The sequence below is a fragment of the Ambystoma mexicanum genome, chromosome 3q (genome assembly GCF_040938575.1).
Source record: "Ambystoma mexicanum isolate Mex_15411 chromosome 3q, UKY_AmexF1_1, whole genome shotgun sequence".
In the NCBI taxonomy this organism is placed as follows: Eukaryota; Metazoa; Chordata; class Amphibia; order Caudata; family Ambystomatidae; genus Ambystoma; species Ambystoma mexicanum.
The window spans coordinates 93,460,457-93,478,948 of NC_090926.1; the positions used below are offsets into that span (position 1 = coordinate 93,460,457).

An 18,492-nucleotide genomic window follows, 5' to 3' on the forward strand; every position below is an offset into this window, starting at 1 on the left:
TGATGCAAGGGAGTGACATAGCTCTGTTGTATGGATGTTGTGAGAATGGCCTCAATTGATGTTCACCAAGTGTTGGTTAGGGCCTGGACGTGTTTGTTGATGGTGGGACCAAAGAATGTTATCATTAATGTATCTATTAATTGTAACCTGACATCAAAGAGTAATAAATCACCCATAAAACTGAGGCATGTGTATTTAGGACGATATTTGAATAATTCACAGAACGTCAAGATTCACTGGACAAACAGGCACAGTTAGCAACACAACATCCGCTGCTATGTATTATTCACATCTAAGAAACAAGACTAATTGATCATTTAAAAAAAAAAAGACATACAATCACACTATGCAAACAGCAGAGAAGTATGTTGATATACAGCAATCCAGTAGTATCTGCTTTAAACGCAGATCAGGACATCAGGTTACATCCGATAAACCAGTCTCTTCTTGAATTACATGAGTGGTGTCTGCATATACCATTCTATTATTTTACCGAAACAGAAATGGCTATTGTATTGAAAGGTGGCCTCTTAAATACTACCCGCAAAAAAAGGTGGGAGCTCAAGAGACTGAAATTACACAACCTCAAAAACACGGCCTGTACATAGAAATAGCATGTATGTATCAGCTTGGGACCATCAAGGCAACTAAACTGACAGTATCAGATAACAAACCTGCAAGTATCGCCAATAGCTGTGGGACACTACAGTTCAGAACCAATAATGGAATGGGTGAACACAGAGGGCATCAACAATATTGGGTGTCTAGCCCAAATGAGTGGTACACTTTTTAGGGCATAAGCATAATAATAGAACACAGGGCAGTATACCTTTAAAACATTGGTAATTAATGTTTGTATTGGTTAAATCTTATGCAAGCCAATAAGCATAAATAAATGCACACTGCATAGAGGCTGCCAAACATTGACACTTAGCTCTCACCTGAGATTTTAGTGCACTCAATGGCGCAACGTGCCATTTTTAAACCTAATTTGGAACTGTATTTATTTTAGGTGAACACAAAGGCATGGATTGCCGGGAATGCAGACAAGGGCCCTGATTCATGGAATTATTTGTGTGGAAAGCAGGGAGGTGCGTGCCATTCTGCCAGCAAATCCTCATTCGTCAAACAGGGATTTGCAGGCAGAATCACAGGCCCTATATCCTTTCTTAGGTGCTAACAACTTTAAACTACACATGACGTTACACTTGCAAATAATAAATAGGACTTTTTGCTTTCCCTAATTTTACCAACAAGGGTTGTTACCAGGGAACTGTTGCATGTCCCCCCCACTTTACATTGTAAATATGGTTTTGAGGTTCGCTAGTATGTGTGTGTCAGTTAAAGTAGACTCCTAGTGAATCACAGCAGTATCACTACCGATTAAGAATTCAAGCAATTTCAGTTTACCCACTGCAACCTTGTAGAACGGTTTTCGGATTGTATTGATCAAATAGAATTATCCCACCCCTCTAACCTTCCCCCAGTGTCTAGTTTCAAGAATGAGGTATATATGGGATATATATTTGCATGATTTTCTATGGAAGGAGAAATTACACAATTAACTGCACACTAATTTCCCATTACTTATTGAATAGCTATGGCTGACACAGAACACACATTATCAAATATATCCGCTCTGCTCTGGATGTCTTTATATCACAGCCCAATGGTAACTATTTCTCTGAACACACTTTGGACTCAATTTAATGAAATTATGATTTTTAAAGAGGGCACTGCAAATGCATTTTTAATTGGATTAAATTGACATTTCACTTAATTCTACCTGCAATGAGATTGCTCTCTTGATGTCCCATTTACATGCATATATTTGGATAAAACCTCCACAAATCACCCCCCTTTCCAGGACTTAACATGGAAAATAAAACAGGTGGGTAGAGAGTGAATGGCATCTAAATTGGAGAATTAGCGTACTCACTTTTGAAAAACTGTGTGCAATTATAGTAGCAGCCTGGACCCATCAGAATTAAAATTACCTTGTTAGCAAGGCACCTCCAGGTCAGCTGCCATCAAGTCAGGACCGCCTCATACCCACTCTTGGCAGGTTCCCCTGTGGACAGAACTGACCCCCTGGAAAAGGAAACTTCCCTTCTGCAGCCCTTAAGTTTAAGTGTCCAAAATGTGCATGCTTACGTCAACATTATGTTGCACTGTTTTATTGGCCCAATCTTTCCATAGTGAGGCTCTTCTAGTCAATACACACAACCTTCATTGCTTGTTCATGTTTCTATATTTGTGATCACATAATACTGGGGGCCAAAAACTACTCCTAATACTGTTGACAGCAAATACGTTTTTGATCCATAATGCTGGGCAGCAATTTGCTAATTTCATGAAAGTGGGATTATTATTATCCTTTGATGTAGACAAACATCTATAAATGCTTCATGACTATTTGCCATGCATCTTATTAATGTTATTCATATTTATCATGTTAATAATACCTGTTAAACTATAAAATACAAATGTGGTGTCTGTCTTTGAAATGTGTCCATTCTCATCTTCCTGAATATTATAATTCCAGAATTATGAGTAATATTTGCATTTGAATATAGTTTCAATGGTAATCAATATGCACCCTTTAACATGGAAAATATACATGACTGGACATGGCCTGTAATTCAGCCTGGGGCCTTGTGCTCAGCACATTAACTAAATGTAAACAGCTCTTTGAGAGGCCTTGATTCATGATTTATCAGGCATTTGTGACAGGCCCAATTGTCCTGCCTCATAAGTCCCAGCAAATGGCTTATTTCTAAGCTACAGCAGGATGAAAAGGTGTCAGGTAATGGATGAATTTGCTTTTGAGGTTGACAATAAAATAGAACGTCTGCTAACTCTAGATGTAAATCTTCTGTGAAGTTCATTTTCTTGGCATGTCAGTTTGTTTTTTATAAGACTATCCCCTAGAAGACTCCAAAAGTTGGGGGAGTGGGGCTACCTTGCTCTGAGTGAAAGCTTAGATCAACTTGAAGTTAGCACAATATAGGGCTGCTACATGCAAGTGTTATTTAAACCAACACTGAACCGTTGCTCCTTTTTAATTCATTAATTATCGTACAATTTTATTTTATGTTTGACATTGCTTCACATGATTTGAATGTAATTCATAACAGGATGTAATGCACGTAATAAGCTGTGCTGCATTTAGAATCAAATAGTTGATTAGTTGAGAAACTCACAGGATTCCTTGCTGAGTCAAATTGCACACTTGTGCCTTTTGCATGTTGGAGATGCAGTTCCATGATTTGTAGAGAGTGAAGAAGTATCTGTCAAAATATAAGGCTTCTCAGTATCTCATCAATATTGTGAATTTACATATTGCTGTCATCCATTTGTTCAGTGCAGCAGGCACAGGTCTTCAGTTTGTTAGTGCTGTCTCTCAAGGAAGCAAGTGACTGTCGAAAATGTGAATAAAGGAATACATTCTTTGTGTGCCTCTGAGTTCACATTATGGCAGTCCCCATATCTTCTATGAGGTGCTGTGCATTACAGAAGGCAACACCAATTCCCATCTTTTGCTCCAAACCATATTTATCCAAACATTTGAATCATATGTGTCATACTTGAAGTAGCAGTGCAACCTTTCAGCACCTCTCACTTGACATTCAGGCAGTCTTTCTCCCAACACTATAAACATCATTAGAATTTGTGTAAGAGAAATCCCCCCAAAAAATTCTTCTTTCAGGTTGTGGGTTTTAAGCCACACTTTTCAGGGACGCCCTACAGTGACATGAATGTTTTTTCAGTCTTACTTGGTCCCACTTTAAGATACCTTGCACTTAATATTGCAAACACATGCCTAATTGTATATCAAGTGATTCCATGCACAGGACTATGAATATTAGTACTCATATACTGTTGTGGCAGATTTCATGATTTGTTTTACACACTGTGGTGGATCGGTAGAAGAAGTCAGACACAGCATGGACATTTTGTTTTTTTTATTTCAATAATAAAAAAAGGCCTATCTCGCTGTATCGCTATAGGGGAATTCCCAACATAACTGAATTAAACTATAGGTGTTAGTTTGTCCTCAGGAAGTCAAAACCCACTTCTCAGGGGCACAAGGGAGGATGACAGGAGGACTTTGAGGAGGAAATTGCCCCAATGAAGGTGGGATAGGACCAGTGCTTGAACGGTGGATGTAAAGCTGTCTGGAGGGAGGAAGGGATGGACTTTCCACAGGAGGGAGGGCTGGTACCAATCTGTCTGAGTTTTCTTAGTTATGTGTGTCTTGAGAAAGAGGCAATTGTCGATCTGCAACCTGAGGGACTTGGCCAAGGAGGTGATCTTAGTTGTGAAGCCCTAAGGATTCATTTTTCATAGCCAGGCCTTTGTGTCTGGGTGTTTGGCATTGTTTGTGATGAGAAGGAATTCGGTGTTGGAGGAGTTGAGCTTCAAGTATGCCCTGGACATCCATTTAGTGTTTAGGATTTTCAACCGTTACTTAGTTATCTCGTGATGTTGGTTCTCTGTTCCAATATTGGCCTTATGGTAATCAGAGTTATTTATTACAGATTCTCCTGGCGGCCTCTCACTACTCCAGACCTCCCTGCTATCTGTGTATATTGTGACTGGCTTCACTTTTCTCAGCACTCGCTTGGGCAGGTTAGTCTGCAACTCAAGTCATCTTTTCAGGCTTCTTACACGTTCTCATCTCAGCATCTCTGATTATTGCCACATTTTGTGAATGACAGCAGATGGGAGCTTTCCACTTTCCCAGTCTGCCAGGTTTCTGCGTGGTTGTGCCATGTCATTGGATGGTTCCTCGCTCCCTGTCTTGACAACGGCTTCCCGCTGTCCGTTTTGCCAGGGCTCCGGCGTCTCCGATTGCATCCTGTGCTTATCGGAGTGGCGTGGGTTCAGTTGCTACACTTGGCCATGCCTCTCCACAGCGATGAGACGTAAGCGGGCGTCCCCTGCACACTGTTCTCCCTCCTCTCATCGGATCTCCTCATCCCATTTTCACATCTCATCCCTTTTCATGCAGATGGTGTGCAATGGTGTGCAATTCAACATTGTCTATAGCTGAACAGACAGAGGACACAGTGTTTTAGATGAGAGGCATCCCCTTATATGCAGATACAGTTTCCTACATAGGGAGACCCCTTTGGGAATGGGAGTCCTTGCCCCTAAGGGTGAGTCACTCCTAGTGAAGTACCACATGCCCAGACCCCTAGGGAGGTACATGCAGAGCAGGCTCACCTCCCTAGCCTCAAAGGAGGTCGCTCCCCCCTGAGGAGAAGCGACAAATACTCCAGATTTATCACAACATGCATGAAAGTCTCTTTCTAGCAGTGCTGGGGAATTGCATTTGAACTAAGCAAAGTGACTCACTATAAAACACGTAATACGTTTGCAATATTAATTACACAGCATGACAATCTTGAAAAGTAAGACTTAAGAAACCCACCCATTATACTTCAGTGTGGAAAATCTTACACAAGTTTAAAACAAACCTTACTTTCAAAATGAAGGTGAAAAGAATGGTGGGGATGCGAACTCCCTGTTTTGTCGCCCCTCCCCCTTTGCCTTGAAAGCAATTGGAAATGGACAAGAGAGCTAAATCACTGCATACATTGAATTACCTCTTGAGTCACATCTTGTTTCGCCGCTCTGCTCAATTGAATATGACCTCCATTATGTGCAACTATCTTACGTGAGTAACTTGTGTACCTGCTTAAAATGTACCTTTGTACTGTGCTGCAAAGCACCATTTTTAAGCCTAATTCCACATTGCAATCACGGCAGATAAGTACATTTGTGTGGGTGCCACGGAGATGCAGAAATAAATTGATTTCAGAAAAACTGAGAGTTTGTTGCAGCATTGCATTTTTAAGCCCATTCATAAAATAAAAATAGACTCTGTGTGGAGCAAATACCAACAACACAAGCCCATTTCAGGTTGTGGGTTTTAAGTCTTGCATTTCAAGATTGTCCTACAGTGCCATGAATATGTTTACAAACTTACTGTGTCCGACATTAAGATGACTTGCAGTCAGTATTACAAACATATTACATGCAGCTGTGTTATGTGCCTGAGCATACCTGCTTCAAATGTCATTTTGTTTCACTGCTAGAATTGTAAATTGTTTTTCAATGTGCACAGCTATACCTCTGCCTTAATCCGTAATGTGTTGCCCTGTAGCTTCCTGAAGCTAATGGAGCTTACAATGAACGTTTCTCTGTTTTTTGTTCTATGTGAAAGGAATTTCCAGCCTTGACTGATGGAACATGGGACTTTAAAAGCTAATGGATTGTCGCAGCTCAGTATTACATTTTCAGTCACTCCAATAAAAGGTATCAAAGCTTGGATTTTGCATGATTCACAAACAGAACTCAAATGAGACCTAGGATATATAATTGTTTGATAAAAGGTATCAAAGCTTGGATTTTGCATGATTCACAAACAGAACTCAAATGAGACCTAGGATATATCAAGTGTTGTCTATATAATCACAAGCGCACATTTTACTCTGCACCATCAGTGTCTGCTCTTTCTCCCTCTGACTGAAGTAAACAAAATATCCCGTTTTGCATACTGGGCAACGGCATTGATGACAATTCTACCAGAAACGGACCTAATTTCATGTCACTATCAAACCTGTGATTGCAACATTTTAAGTCCCTCTCTCACCCCTGCTTCCAAAGACAAAGGCTCTCTACTTGGAATTCCCCTCACGGTCATCCACTCACAGATGTGGAATAGGAATTGATTATGGCATTTGTTATACGCCCAGACCCTGGGGTATCAGGGTGTAGGTTACAGAAGTCTTCCATCTCTGGTTACACAGGAGAACAAAAGTTACATGAATGGTTCAGTCCATCTTGGGTAATACAGTTGTTGGCAGGCATGAAGAAATCTTTTGAAAGCAATCCTTTACAGTGTTTCTTTCCTGATAGTACCGGTAGCAGCACTGCCTGGAGAAAGTCCTGGCTTCTGGCCTAAGTGGTGGAAACAAAACAAATACAAATGCCTCCCCCACAGCAATCCATTAGTGGTGTCAAAGGTGGTGTCACAAAAGGCTTTCCCAGGTGGATTTGCCTGGTGCAGCACAAAATTGCAGCAGAAATGTGACACACTCATGACTGCCCAATCATGGCAGCTCTACTCTGATCATAATGATCATGATTATCTGGTTGGCATCCTCACTATTGGCATCCCTGTGAACCTTGGAGCCTAGACAAATATGGGAAGGAAATGCACAAAGCCCTTTTCTATGTTTGTTCCCACATCTGCCTTCAAAGGATGAGGAGCATTCTTGGGCCCATTGTTAGCTTAAAAATTGCAGGGATTCCTTTGCCTCTTTCGAAATCCTTTTTCAGGAGAAAACAAATCATCCACCCCTCCAAAGGCCAGTGTTCATTTCTCTATGTCAGCAGGCCATTGCACGGCCTTCATTGCAGACTTGCTGGATGCAAGGTTGCTTCGCTAGCCCTTGTCTGACATTTGTCAATGCCAGTGTCAATTTCAATAGCCCAGGAAATCAATAAAATGTCCTCGTCTCAATACCAAAATAATGAGAATTATTTAAGAGCCTGCTATTCTAATACTTTGACATTCATTTGCAATTACTGAATTTTCAAGGGGAGGTCTCACTCATTTCGCTATGTGGGGGATCTTAGCTGCTGATCTGCTTTAGGATCATTGGCTTTATTATGGCCTTATTAGTGCCCCAGCCATTTTATAGGTTTGTATTAATCCCAGATGGATTGTGGAGTAGTATAAATGATGGAGCGAAGGGAAGGAGATCAGTAAAAGAGACGACCCCTGGGCTTTTGGTATTCCACCAATGATGCACTGATCAGCGGGTCCTCCATCTCTTCTGGTCATATGATAAAGAATACCTGCTCAATGGACATGTTCACAACAGTAAATATTGATATCAGAAAAAAACAAGATGGATGCATGTGCAAGAATGAAAATTATAGGAGTAAGATCTTACCCATGTAAAATTGTCAACTGATGAGATACAATGCAGACACAGCCACCATTGTGCCAGTGGCTCCATATTTTATCTATCCAGACATTACACCTGCAGACATTAAGTCATGGAGGAGAGTACTTCTTGGTCCCACATACTAAACCTGCATATGCTGACAAAATTATATGATATATTATAGTTCTGTGGCCTCCGCACTAAAGTTAAGGTAAGTATCAAGTTCTGTAGGAAACCTGAAAATTGAATTGCTAATAAAGGGCGACTTGCATGATGGATTTGGCTAATTTTTTGCAAACAAAAATGTGTCACGCCCCCGCCCCCAGAGTGGAAGTTTTCGTATGGATTCATTAAAAAATGAAAATTTTATTACAAAAGCAAAGAAAAAAGGTTTTTGGCCTACTCCCATTCATTTGCCCATAGAGAAAAAGTCAAAATTTCTATGCAGCGCACAGCAAAAACTGCTGGTCTGAATTGGACCAGTCATGAAACAACTTGGACATGAAGCGTTGATGCGATTTCCGAGAGGGGCCTGGGGTTTTTCCGTCCAGTAGTTATTTAAATATTTGACAGAGAAAGGGTGCTTCTTTCTCCCAAAATCATAGCTAAATCTCTGATCATGCATTGCAGCAGAGAGGCTGAGATGAGTTTCAGAAATTAAAAAGCAGCCTTTTTTCCCCAAAGTCTATTGCTAATAACCCCTGACTTGCTGAATGGATTTACAAATTGTGGAAATAATAAGTTATACAATGAAAAAGCTATTAAGAAAACAAAGCACCACAGTTTCACAGTTTTCAGCCCATTCATTTTCCCATGGAGAAAAAAATTCAGTTTTTGAAAATCCATAGCACGAAAACGGCTGGGCAGATTTGGGCCAAGTAATATACAACATGGAGCATAAAGCCTTGACTTAAGCTTCCTGACTGGCTTGGGGTAAATCCATCCTATTGTTTTAAAACTATTTGACAGAGAAAGCGGTACCCCTACCCCTTAAACCTTTTATATCAGACATAATGTTTTTTACAGCAGAGAGGATGAGCAAGGCTAAGAACCTTTGACTTGCTGGATGGATTTGGATAAGCAATTCCAAACAAACAGTTTACCAACAACTCCACTAAACTAGACATTTTTGGAACTTTGGGAACAATTCATTAGAAAATGAAAAAGTTATTAAGAAAACATAAAAATGCTGTTTTCAGCCTACTCACATTCATCTTCCCAAAGAGAAACAGTGCAGTATTTGAACAGTCATGGTATGAAAACCACTTGGCAGAATATGACCAAATAAGACAAAATGTGGGTACAAAGTGTTGAATTATTTCCTTGACTGGTTTGGGGTAATTCCATCCAGTAGTTTTACAAATAATTGACCATGAAAGGTGTGCACCCTTGGCCTTAAAATCTGTATTTCGGTATTGGTTCTTTGCACAGAGTAGCTGAGAGAGGCTAATAGCTTTTGACTTGCTGGATGGATTTAGATGATATTTTCTAAACCAAAGGTTTATCAAGGGACCCACCAACTGGCCATTTTGGGAACAATTAATCAAATAATGAAAGGAATATTAAGAAAACATACAAACACAGTTTTCTGCTACTCCCATCCATTTTCCCATAGAGAAATGGTGCAGTTTTTGAACAGCTGTAACGTGAATACCGCTGTGCAGATTTGGTCCACTCTTTGGAATGAACTCCCCCACAACCTTACAGAGTCTAATAAGTTCTCAACATCAGAAAGGGATTCAAAGCTCTTCTGTTTATGTAGTCACTTTTAGGGGAACACTGATTGTTTTGAACAACAACACTTAGATGGCTTGCCTGTAGTCGCTATATAATTACTAATATCAATAACAATAACATCAGGCTAGAGGTCGAGAGTGAGAAAGAAGAGACCATGTGAAGTTGGGGATTTGGGGGTGGGTTGGGAGCCAGTAATGGGCAGAACCTTTTCCGTTTTATCAGGGGACGAACCATGTGAATTGCCACTAGATTACAGAGGCAATGCCGCAAGACGTGCTCAGAATAAAAATGTGCGTCGCATGAAGCGATGAGGGATCAGAGATGATTAGGGATGGAAAAAACAATTTAGTAGGGTAAAGGAGCCTGGAAAAAACAGCAGGACACATGTATAGTGTCTGTGAGGATTTGGAAGACATTTTATTTCTGAGTAATGTTTCCCGTTATTCTGGAAATCAGCAAACTGCCACTCGCCGCAGGAATTTCTTTTAATGGAAATGGTTACTGTCAAATTATCATGGGAATAAGGAGTTCGAAAAAAAAGATTTAACATCTAGAGTGCCTACATTTACTTGGCAGGGGGAAATAGGTGTTTGGTAACACATTAATAGGGTGACATGGCCAGTGGCCATAGCTAGTAGGCCCAAAAGAAAGATATTGGTGCAACACGTGCAATGGCCAAGGGAGGCCATAACTAGTGAGACCACAAGAAACTGTGCCACATGTTCTGCTATGGCCACTGTTCATGCTGAATCCCATAGTTAGTGTGCCCAAAAGAACACAATTGGTACAACATGCAAAGTGGCAACGGGAGAAGGCCATGGATAGTGGGCCCTGAGGGAACTAACATATAGCAAAACCCATGAATTTAAGAAAAAAACATTTATTAACAAAGAGTTAAGGTGATCAATTTTAACACAACAATCTCCCTGAAATTCAGCACTCACATTTTAATCAAGTCCACTCGGAGAAGAACACAGTGATAGGGGGTAATGGCCAGGAGAGGGTCAGGTAGAAAAAAAGCAATTGGGGGAATTGGGGGGGAGGCGCTACCATGGAAAGAGGAGAGGGGGCACTTGATGAGTGCCTAATAGGACCAGGGTGAGTTTTGGGTAATCGATTGGGGAATACCAGGGGAAATCTGCAGCCATTGGTAGTTCAGTGCTACTGTATGTGTAGTTAATTGCCATTATTGGGTTAATATCAGGGGAATCATGTGAGAGTGGGTATAGAGGGAATTAAAAAAAAGTAATTTTATACCTGGAGTGAGGTGGAATGGGTCTCTGTACTGATGGCTAGTGGGTCCCAAAGAAACCTATTGGTGCAAAATGGCTTGTGGCCACGGCCAAAGGACATGGCTAGTGGGCTCAGAAAAACCTATTGGTGTAACATGTACAGTGTCTACGGCTGAAATCCATGACTAGTGGACCCAAAGAAACCTATTGGTTGTAGGGGAATATGTAAATATGGATACATCTATTCAGTAATCCAAACCTGCACAAAAATACAACCTGCGAAAACCCCTATAAAATAGACACAGAAGAGAAGAGAAAAACTAATAAACAGCGCATTTAGTGACAGGCATTACACGTAGGCCCAACGAGAAATGACTGCTCCATATTACTTTAGCTATAATGTATCTTTTATAGTCAAGCATACACATGCTTTTAAGCCAGCATAGCAGCAGTTTGCATCAGCTTAAGAAATATAGAAAAGGGTGCTCAGAGTTATGAAATATAGGAGTGTCACCAGTTTAGATAAGCTAAACACGTTACATGAGAGCTCCAGATTTAGTTAGCCTTTCTCTCTCTCAAAGAGAAACCCTCCCCTACTTCTGAGCATAAACAAGCAGGCAGGCTCTTATGGAAATACACACACACATAATATATTACAAATACAATATAATCATGTGGATTATAGCTATATTAGCATCAAATCATTTTAGTTAGAAAAGTCTATAGGATACATGTTCATTATTGTACTTTAGCTTAATGCAACACACATAGCTCAGAATTTAATCAGGTTCTTTCCAAGCACAAGATCCTTCTCTGAGAGTAAAATATCAGACAGCTCATTCCACAATTTGCAACATTGCATGGATAAAGCATAATGTTATTAAGAAATTGGCAGTGCGACAATTAATTAACACAGCCTTTTCCCACAGAAGTTTTGCTCCCAATAGTGTAACGCTCACCTGATTCCCGTAGAGGCGCCGGTCTTGACTGGGCGTATACCGTATCTTCAAAGGTGATGTGTAACACACGGCTGGCTCTTTGGGCTGGACCTCTGTGCATTGTATGTCTGACTTGAAGGGTAAGATGTCTGCAGATAGAAAATATGGGATTAAGGAACTGGGTTATTGAATGTCTCTCTCTTCTTCCCTTTCTCTTCTCCTGTAGAACCCCAAAGGTTAACGCTCTCACCATAGGTAAGTGAACGCCGTGCTCTCCATCTGCCTCGGGGCAGGGTGCTGTAACCAGTTTCTTCACTGGATAAGGGGAGAAGGCCTCTTGACTTCAGAGGACTGCTGTCCGTCGTTTACTGCACGAACGGTAAGTTTCGAGTAATTCTAATGTCTTTAAAGTCTTTAGTAATGATGTTTCTTGTTTTGCAGGGTTCCGGCGATGGCGGATGACGGGCTGAAGTGAGTTGAAGATGGAGCCCGTGTGATGAATAGAAGTGCCTGGAAGCACGTAAGTAAGCGCTTGTTGCCTGCTTCACGATGCGCTCTAACTGTCTTTTTATTTTGCAGGTACAAGTTCGGAGTGACTGCAGGGTGCCGGAATACCCACTGGGTTAGATGTGGAAAGGAGTAATGGCACGTGAGTATTAAAGTTCCCCAATGTCTTTAAACGCACCTTGTTTTGTCTTTCAGATGCGGGATGCAGCGCCGAAGGCCTCCGGAGCGTGCGAAGAGTTGGTAAGTCTTTCAGATGCCGGAATGCAGTGTGAAGACCTCCGGAGTGCACGAAGAGTAGGTAAGCCTTTGTCTTTCAGATGCCGGAATGCAGCGCGAGGCGTTGGTGACAGCCGATGGACCAGGTAAGTGAAGAGCTGTCACTGAAGACCGTAATGCTAACCTGTTCTTTCTTGTCTTTATAGGTGTTGCTGAAGACTGGATTCAGGATGGTAAGCCTTTTTCCTTAGGCCCAGGATCAGATGCAGAAGACACAATGAGCGTTCTGCTGCAGAGGATGCAGAATAACGCAAAGCAAGATTCATCCATCGGGTGTGGTTTAAATAGCCTCCTGTAGTGCTTAGGTGTCTCCTTCCACAGCCACGCCTAGGTAAGAAAAGAGTTCCTGCTTTCCAGAAGAGTTACAGTGTTCTGAATATAGGGAGTGGCTCCTGCCCCACCCAACAGGAAAAGTAGTTCCAAACAGAAGAGGATAAGAGGCTCAACTGGCAGGCAAGTAAGCAGCATGGTCTGCTGCAGGTAAGTCCACCCAAGCATTATGAGCCCGGCGCTTCCAGCGCTGGGACTGGGCATATTTATGAGCCTGGTGCCACTGGCGCCAGGACTGGGTCCAAAAGGTCCCAATTGGGACTGGTTGGCACTCGGAACCTGGGTTATGGATCTGCTTCCAAGGGAGTTGGGAAAACCCTGACCTTTTGGAAGCAGAGATCATGACAGTACCCCCCCTCAAGGCCCCTCCCAAACCGGGCTTCTCCGGGGGTTTTGGCTTGTCAGGAAATGTTCGGTGAAATCTTTTGATTAGGCGAGGAGCGTGGACATATTCAGCAGGTTCCCAGGATCTCTCTTGGGGGCCGTAGCCTTTCCAGTCAATTAGGTAAAATAGTTTAGATTTGGAGATCTTGGAGTCCAGAATGCTTTTGACTTCAAACTCGAGTTCTCCATCAACTAGGATAGGTTTTGGAGGTTTAGTTAGTCGGGTTTGAGGTTGCACGGGTTTTAATAGAGAGACGTGGAAGACCGGATGTATCTTCATGTGCGGGGGCAAGTCCAACTTGACCGCTACTGGGTTTACTATGGTAGTGATGGAATAGGGAATAGGGACCAAGGTATCTTGGGTTGAATGTGCGTGGCCCTTTTAGAGGTAGATATTTGGTGGATAACCAGACTTGATCCCCTACTTGATATTGAGGGGTTTCCTTCCGATGCTGATCTGCTCCTTTCTTGTATTGTTCTTTAGCCCTTTGAAGGTGAGAAACAGCTTCCTTAAAGGCTTGGGTGATTGTAGAATGCAGGTAGTCTACTGCTGGTGTTTCAAGATCTTGGAGGGGATCCAACTCCGAGGTTCGAGGGTGACTGCCGTACAAAAGAAAAAACAGGGTTTTCCCAGTTCCCGATTGGACAGAGTTATTGTAGGCATATTCGGCTATCCAAAGGATGTCTTTCCAGGTTTTTTCAGTTTGTTGCAGCATGCAGTGTAAATACTGTTCCAGAGTTTGATTGGTCCTCTCGGTTTGTCCGTCGGTCTGAGGGTGGTGACTGGTCGATAGTCTCACATCAATTTGAGCCGACCGACAGCAACTTCGCCAAAAATGAGAAATAAATTGACTACCTCGATCCGAAATTAGAACCGAAGGAAAACCGTGCAGTCGGACGATGTTTTCGAGAAATTCTCGGGCCAGAGTTGCTGCTGTTGGCAAGCCTTTGAGCGGAATGAAATGCGCCATCTTGGAGAACAAGTCCACGATTACTAGAATCGTATTGTATCCGGAGCATGGAGGTAGATCGGTGATGAAGTCCATAGAAAGCGTATGCCAAGGGAGAGGTGGGATGTCAATAGGGCGTAAGAGGCCTGCTGGTCTTTCCTTTTGACTCTTGTTTTGGGCGCATACTCCACAGGACATTATAAAGTCTCTGATATCTTTTTTCCAAGACGGCCACCAGAAGTAGCGCTTGATCTTTTCTGAGGTCTTGGCCATACCGGGATGTCCTTCCATTAAAGAATCGTGATAACAAGAGATTACTTTTTTCTGTAAATCTGTGCTGGGTAGGTATAATCGTTCTTGGAAATACAATAAGTTGTCCTTTACTGCAAAGTCCTTTCCCTGCAGATGCCAATTCTGTATGTCTGCTGGAGTTACAAGTTGCCTGGCTTTATCCTTAACTTCCTCTATGGATTCTGTGGCGATTACACCCAGAATTCTTTGTTCGGGAATGATTGGTACAGGTTTAGGGTTGATCAAGTGTTCTTCCACTCCCATCCGAGAAAGGGCATCAGCTTTACCGTTCCTTGTACCAGGTTGATAGGTAATTATGAAGTCAAACTCGGCAAAGAATAATGCCCAACGGAGTTGTCTAGAGGATTGGGCTTTTGCGGTTTTCAAATATTGCAGGTTTCGGTGATCCGTAATCACAGTAACGGTGTGTCGGGCCCCCAGCAGATAATGCCACCAAGCCTTAAAGGCAGACTTGATAGCCAGAAGTTCCTTGTCAGTAATTGTGTAATTGATTTCAGGAGGCGAGAATTTGCGGGACCAAAATGCCACGGGATGCAACTGATTGGTTACCGGGTCCTTTTGTGATAGAACTGCCCCCATGGCAAGGCTTGAAGCATCAGTTTCCACGATGTAGGGGAGTTCGGGGCGAGGGTGTTTTAAGATTGGTGCAGAGATAAATTTAGTCTTCAAATCCTGGAAAGCTTGTTCCGCCTCGGTAGACCATTCAAAACGTTTGTTTTTCTTTAACAAGGCAGTGATGGGCTGGACTATTCGAGAGAATTCGGGGATAAACCTGCGGTAAAAGTTAGCGAAGCCTAACATGCTTTGCACACCTTTTACGGAGGATGGTGATGGCCATTTGAGAACTGCATCGACCTTCTTTGAATCCATACGCACTCCGCCAGGTGATAATATGAATCCCAAGAATTCAACTTCAGTCACGTTGAAAACACATTTTTCCAACTTAGCGAAAAGTTTGTGTTGACGCAATCTTTCGAGGACCATTTTCACGTGTTTCCGATGTTCAGATTCCGATGAAGAATAAACGAGGATGTCGTCAATGTAAACAACAACACACACATCTATGAGCTCTCTGAGGACATCGTTCATAAAATATTGAAAGGCGGCCGGGGCATTGCAAAGTCCGAAGGGCATGACCTGATATTCAAATAGCCCATACTTGGTGCGGAAGGCTGTCTTCCATTCATCGCCCTCTTTTACTCGTACCAAGTGGTAAGCTCCTCTAAGATCCAGCTTTGTATATATGCATGCTTTTCTGACTTGGTCCAGGAGTTCAGGGATCAAAGGTAACGGATATCTATTCTTAACGGTGATCTGGTTCAGGGAGTGATAATCTATACAAGTTCTAAGGTCTCTTTCCTTTTTTGGAACGAAGAACAAAGCTGAAGAAGCAGGGGACTTGGAAGGACGAATAAACCCATTTGCCAGGTATTGATCCAGGTATTGTCGAAGGTGAAGGTTCTCAGGCTCGGTGAGGGCATAAATCCTACTACAAGGAGGAGTAGATCCAGGTATCAGGTCTATCTGGCAGTCATAAGACCTATGAGGAGGTAGAGAGTTAGCCTGATCCTTCCGGAAAACATGTTGGTATTCTAGGTATTCGGGAGGTAACTGGGGAGTCTCTGAAGAAATTGCTGCCAGTGCAACACCAGGTGGAGGGTGACAAGTAGAGACACATTCTGGAAACTGGACCGTTCTTGCTCGCCAATCGATCAGAGGATTGTGTTTCTCTAACCAAGGTATTCCTAGAATAATCTGAAACTGAGGGGCCTTGATCACATCGAACACGATCTTCTCATGGTGTCCATCTTGACTTACTAGCGTCACCTCTTGAGTGGTATGCGTTACTGGCCCGGAGGCTATCTCCGTACCATCCACCGTAGTAATGACGTCCTTTACAGCCTTGGGACAAAGAGTTAGATTCATCCTCAAATCCATTTCATGATCCACATAATTGCCGATGGCACCGCTGTCGACGTAAGCTTCAATTGCATGTAATCAATCCGGATTATCAGGGCTAATGAGGACCATAGGTATCACGAAATGCGAGGTCACGGAACTGGTTTTCACGCTCTGCAAGAGGACCTCTATTCTTGTCGGGCGAGGTCGTTTCCCTGCTCAGAGTTTGTAACTTTGGTAACTGCAGCTCCTACTGCCTTCTTGGCAGGTTTCACCGGACAGTCTCGAAGAAAGTGCCCTGAGTTTCCGCAATAGAGGCATAATTGCAACTGTTTTCTCCTTTCCCGCTCCTTTTGTGTTAGAGGACCTTTCAGACCCCCTATTTGCATGGGTTCCCCGGAGTCTACTCCTTTGGAAGGAGTTGGCGGTTTGGAAAATACTCGAGCATCAAACTTGGAAAGATCGGCCTTCCTGTTCTGCAGTCTGTGATCTATTTGAACGACTAAGTCTATATAGTCCGAACAATCTTGTGGGGGATTCACTACTTGGGCTAACACATCTTTGAGCTCTCCACGTAGACCTCTATAAAACAGCGTAATCCTTTTGTCCTCAGGCCATTGAGTTTCCACTATCAGTCTGTTGAAAGACGCAATATAAGCCAAAAGGTCTTGATTACCTTGTCGCAACGAAAGAAGCTCATTGTCCAAGGCCTGCCCCTGTGAATGTCTTGCGAACAGTTTTTCCATACTGAGCTGAAAAGCTTGAAAATCATGGAGGACCGGATCATCTTGATTTACTAGAGGGATCGACCAGTCTGCCGCATTGCCACTAAGGTACGAAAGCACGAAAGCTACTTTAGCTTGATCAGTTGGAAAGGCTGCTGGCCGGCATAAGAAATGTAACCGGCACTGATTGATAAATACTGCAAACCTCTTTGGGTCACCAGAAAATCGTTCGGGCGGAGCCAGAGGTACATTCCCAGGTAGGTTGATCTGCACTGGATTCATAGAGGATGTAGAAGGAAGATTTCCCCCAGATGCGGGTAACGGGGTCTGTCCGGCTTGTGACTGTAGCAATTGTCTAGCGAGATCATCTGTTCGCTCCTTGGAAATAATCAGTTCCCTTCTTAGAGCATTCGTTTCCTGACGGGCTGCATGCACTTCTGCCCTTAGTTCCCCAAGTAACTGGGCTAGCTGGTCGGTATCCGAGGTTTCCATAGCGCCTGGACGGGAGTTTTGTGGTAGGCTTTGCGTTCTGTAACGCTCACCTGATTCCCGTAGAGGCGCCGGTCTTGACTGGGCGTATACCGTATCTTCAAAGGTGATGTGTAACACACGGCTGGCTCTTTGGGCTGGACCTCTGTGCACTGTATGTCTGACTTGAAGGGTAAGATGTCTGCAGATAGAAAATATGGGATTAAGGAACTGGGTTATTGAATGTCTCTCTCTTCTTCCCTTTCTCTTCTCCTGTAGAACCCCAAAGGTTAACGCTCTCACCTTAGGTAAGTGAACGCTGTGCTCTCCATCTGCCTCGGGGCAGGGTGCTGTAACCAGTTTCTTCACTGGATAAGGGGAGCAGGCCTCTTGACTTCAGAGGACTGCTGTCCGTCGTTTACTGCACGAACGGTAAGTTTCGAGTAATTCTAATGTCTTTAAAGTCTTTAGTAATGATGTTTCTTGTTTTGCAGGGTTCCGGCGATGGCGGATGACGGGCTGAAGTGAGTTGAAGATGGAGCCCGTGTGATGAATAGAAGCGCCTGGAAGCACGTAAGTAAGCGCTTGTTGCCTGCTTCACGATGCGCTCTAACTGTCTTTTTATTTTGCAGGTACAAGTTCGGAGCGGCTGCAGGGTGCCGGAATACCCACTGGGTTAGATGTGGAAAGGAGTAATGGCACGTGAGTATTAAAGTTCCCCAATGTCTTTAAACGCACCTTGTTTTGTCTTTCAGATGCGGGATGCAGCG

At 42.9% G+C, this 18,492-nt stretch overlaps 1 protein-coding gene across 2 annotated transcripts in view; it reads right to left on the minus strand.

The window, feature by feature from the left end:
* Positions 1 to 18,492, minus strand: part of PDE1B (phosphodiesterase 1B) — a 1,810,462-nt gene that overhangs the window by 756,496 nt on the left and 1,035,474 nt on the right. The window lies entirely within an intron of this gene.